Source organism: Sebastes umbrosus, chromosome 20, assembly GCF_015220745.1.
Source record: "Sebastes umbrosus isolate fSebUmb1 chromosome 20, fSebUmb1.pri, whole genome shotgun sequence".
Classification (NCBI taxonomy): Eukaryota; Metazoa; Chordata; class Actinopteri; order Perciformes; family Sebastidae; genus Sebastes; species Sebastes umbrosus.
The window spans coordinates 1,068,500-1,072,702 of NC_051288.1; the positions used below are offsets into that span (position 1 = coordinate 1,068,500).

At 41.0% G+C, this 4,203-nt stretch overlaps 2 long non-coding RNA genes across 2 annotated transcripts; both read right to left on the reverse strand.

The window, feature by feature from the left end:
- Positions 1-853: 853 nt before the first annotated feature.
- On the reverse strand, positions 854-1,416 carry LOC119479657. Its single transcript, XR_005204732.1, has 2 exons — positions 1,298-1,416; positions 854-1,190 (listed from the first exon to the last, which is right to left on the reverse strand). It is a non-coding gene; the product is annotated as an uncharacterized LOC119479657 (long non-coding RNA).
- A 1,766-nt stretch (positions 1,417-3,182) lies between these two features.
- LOC119479891 lies at positions 3,183-4,173 on the reverse strand. The gene is made up of 2 exons (XR_005204771.1): positions 3,322-4,173; positions 3,183-3,276 (listed from the first exon to the last, which is right to left on the reverse strand). It is a non-coding gene; the product is annotated as an uncharacterized LOC119479891 (long non-coding RNA).
- Between the last annotated feature and the right edge of the window lie 30 nt (positions 4,174-4,203).

Here is a 4,203-nt window from a genome sequence, read left to right on the forward strand (position 1 = left end):
GAAATTGACCTAATTCAGCTCGGCATCCATTGTTGGGGGTGTTCCTGTGGACTCTGAGAATGCTCTTGCATATCTCAGCGTGTAGGGTTTCCATTGGGTGTTTGTCCCATTTATCAAAGTCTTGATTTGCAAGAGGACCCCACACTTCAATACCATACAGTAGAATTGGTTCAATTATAGAGTTGAATATTTTGAGCCAGATTCTTACAGGTATATCTATGTTTGAAGACTTTTTAATTGCATAGAAGGCCCTTCTTCCCTTGTCTCTGAGATCATCAATGGCCAGTTTGAAATTCCCTGTTGATGTTATGTTTAGTCCCAGATATGTGTAGCTGTGTGTCTGTTCTATATCAGTGGAGCCCAGTAAAAACCTGTTTGGGTTTCACTGACACCTGGGTCGTTTCTGGAAGACCATAACTCTAGTCTTTTCCAGGTTAACTGTCAGGGCCCAGGTCTGACAGAAGGTCTGCAGATGATCCAGTTGCTGTTGTAATGTCTCCCTAGATGGAGCTAGCAATATGAGGTCATCTGCAAAAAGTAGGCATTTCATTTCTGTGTCAGAGAGGGTGAGACCAGGGATATGGGATTGTTCTAGTGATTTTGCCAATTCATCAATATAAATGTTGAACCTCTACTTTGGGGGAAGAAATCTGTTTCCATATTGCCAATTTTCACAGCACATTTATTATTTGTATATATTGTTTTAATGATATCATAGGTTTTCCCTCCTACACCTTTTTCAATTAATTTCAGGAACAGACCATTATGCCAAATTGAATCGAATGCTTTTTTGAAATCTACAACTCTCTCTCTCTCTCTCTCTCTCTCTCTCTCTCTCTCTCTCTCAATTCAATTCAATTCAAATGGCTTTATTGGCATGACGTAACACTGCACATGTTGCCAAAGCATATTCAAATGATGAATTTTTTTACAATAATTACATTCATAAACATCGATTAAATAAAATAAAATACAAAATAATTTCAATCAATTAATTTGAACAATGATATAAACAGGAATGATACAAATTTACAAACAAACAAACAACAACAAGGTGCAGACAGCTGTCCCTGTCCCTCAGTTGATGTCCATGTCCCTCAGTTGATGGCAGGCAGCAACATAGACTGCTACCAGCTCACAGGTCCTAGTGTCCTCCCCAGTAGGACAGATAACTTGTCTTCACCTGTGAGCTGTAGAAAATCTTTAGTTCTGAAATTAATTTCTTTTAAATATATATCCCTGATTTCTTGATATTTCTCATATCTGGTGAGGAAGTGTAGCTCTGTTTCAAGCTCACTCAGGCTGCAGTGAGAGCACAGCCGTTGCTCTACAGGGAGCCAGGTCTTCCTGTGTTGCCCCTGTTCTATGGCGAGGCTGTGCTCACTCAGTCTGGACTTTGTCAAGGTTTTTCTTAAATGTAGATCAGTAACCATGCTCAGATAGTCTGCTGTGGTGTACTGTCAATTTAGAGCCAGATAGCGCTGCATTCTGCTCTGTGCCTTTGTCTGTGTTTGCCAATAGGTGATGTAGTTTAGTTTGAAATCTGGTTGGTCTGTTCTGGTCCTGAGGCCTTGGTGTGTTAGTGGAGAGGGTTGGTGAACTCAGCCTCAGGACCAGCTGGGTAAGGGGGTTCCCCTTTCTGCTCATCTCTTGGCACTGCAGGCATTGGTAATGATATGAGAGGGGGTCACTATGTTTTAGATGTGTGTATTTGTATTATTAGTGGATACTGGCCTAATTCTGCCCTGCATGCATTATTTGTAGTTTTCCTCTGGACATGTAGGAGAATCTTACAGAACTCTGCATGCAGGGTCTCAGTGGGGTGTTGATCCCATTGCGTGAAGTTTTGGTTTGTAAGTGGACCCCACACCTCGCTGCCATAGAGTGCAATTGGTTCAATAACACACTCGATAAGTTTAAGCCAAATTCTAATCGGTATTTCGGTTTGGATATTTTTTTGAATGGCATAGAAAGCCCTGCGTGCTTTCTCTCTCAGCTCATGAACTGCCTCTTTAAAATGTCCAGTTGAACGCATTTTTAAACCGAGGTAATTGTAGTGTGTGCAGTACTCTACATGTTTTGTACCAATTGAGAACTTTGGTAGAACATCCTGAGATCTGGATCTTTTTTGGAAAATCATTATTTTGGTCTTTTTGGGGTTTACTGTCAGGGCCCAGGTCTGACAGTACTGCTCTAGCAGGTCCAGGTCTGACAGTACTGCTCTAGCAGGCCCAGGTCTGACAGTACTGCTCTAGCAGGTCCAGGCTCTGCTGTAGGCCGTCTGCTGTGGGGGACAACAGGACCAGGTCATCTGCAAAGAGCAGGCATTTCACTTCCTGATTGTGAAGACTTACACCAGGGATCGGGGATTTTTCTATTAGAGTAGCCAGTTCATTGATGTAAATATTGAAGAGGGCAGGGCTGAGATTACAGCCCTGACGAACACCCCGCCCTTGATTAAATAATTCTGTTCTTTTTTTACCATCTTTTATGCTGCACATGTTGCCAGTATACATTGATTTAATAATATCATATGCTTTACCCCCTACACCACTTTCAATAACTTTGTAGAACAGTCCTGTATGCCAAATAGAATCAAAAGCTTTTTGAAAGTCAATAAAACAGGCATCAATTTTGGTTTTATTTTGGTTTATATGTTTATCAATCAGGGTGTGTAGGGTGTAAATATGATCAGTTGTGCGATGTTTTGGTATAAATCCAATTTGGCTTTTACTCAAGACATTGTGTTTGGTAAGGAAATTCAAAAGTCTGGCATTCATGATACTACAGAAAACCTTCCCCAGATTACTGTTCACACAGATGCCTTGGTAATTGTTAGGGTCAAATTTGTCTCCGTTTTTATAGATTGGGGTTATGAGTCCTTGATTCCAGATGTCAGGAAAATAACCTATACTCAGAATCAAATTAAATAGTTTTAATATAGCCAATTGGAATTTCTTGTTTATGGGTTTGAGCATTTGGTTCAAGATGCCATCAGGCCCACCTGCTTTTTTAGGTTTGAGGGCCTGTAGTTTCTCAAGGAGCTCTTGCTCAGTAATTGAGGAGTCTAATGGATTTTGGTTGTCCTTTATAGCTAGTTCCAATTCAGTCAACTTCTCATGAATTTGTGAATGTTCTGTTTGCATTAATTTGAACGGTATGGTATAGTGTTTTAAAATGAGTTGTCCATATGTCACCGTTTTGTATAGCCAATTCCTCATGTTGGGATTTATTCAGTTTTTTTCAATTTTGCCAGAAGTTGTTTGTGTTGATGACCTCCTCAATTACTGTCAGTTGATGTTTGTTGTTTGTGTTGATGACCTCCTCAATTACTGTCAGTTGATGTTTGTTGAATTGCTCTTTTTTGAGTCTGAGTGTACGTTTGTAGAGTTTTAGGGTCTCACAATAATGACGGCGTAGATCAGCATTATTGGGGTCTCTGTGTTTTTGGTTTGATAACATCCGAAGCTTTTTCCTAATAGTTCTACAGTCTGTATCAAACCAGTTGTTTTTGGTTTATTCATGGTTACTTTCAGTTGAGCTGTTTTCGCAATATGCCTGATTATATTGTTAATGTTTTTCACTGCTAGATTGAGGCCTTCTTTATTGTAAGAGTATGTGGAGTTCAGAAAGTTATCTAAAAGTGTTTGGATTTTGGAGTTATTGATTGCTTTCTGGTATTGTTCTGCACTGTTTTGGTCCCATCTGTATGAATTTCTAATGTTGTACAGCTTACTGGGTTGCGTGTGAATTATCTGTATGTCTGATCTTTTGATAAACAGGGTTATTTGACAGAGGGGTTAGTGGTTTGACTGTGAATGAGCTGAGAGAGGAAGGGTCGATGTCTGTCGTCATATAATCTACGGTGCTGTGGCCAAGAGGTGAGCAACAGGTGAATCTACCCAGGCTGTCCCCCCTTACCCTACCGTTGACGAAGTACAGACTGAAGCTTCGACAGAGCTGTAGGAGGTCCCTTCCGCTCTTATGACGACGTGGTCGCTGTTGTTCCTGTGGGGGAGAGTGAGAGTGTCTAATGTGTTCTGATTTAGGATGAAATTGTCCCCTTTTGGGTCGGTGAGGTCAGCTAGTGTTCCTGTGCGTGCGTTTGTGTCCCCAGCGATGAGCACATTTCCCTGGGCCTGGAAATGGCTCGTCTCTTTTTTCAAGGACGGAGAAGGTCTCATCTGAGAAATAGGAGGATTC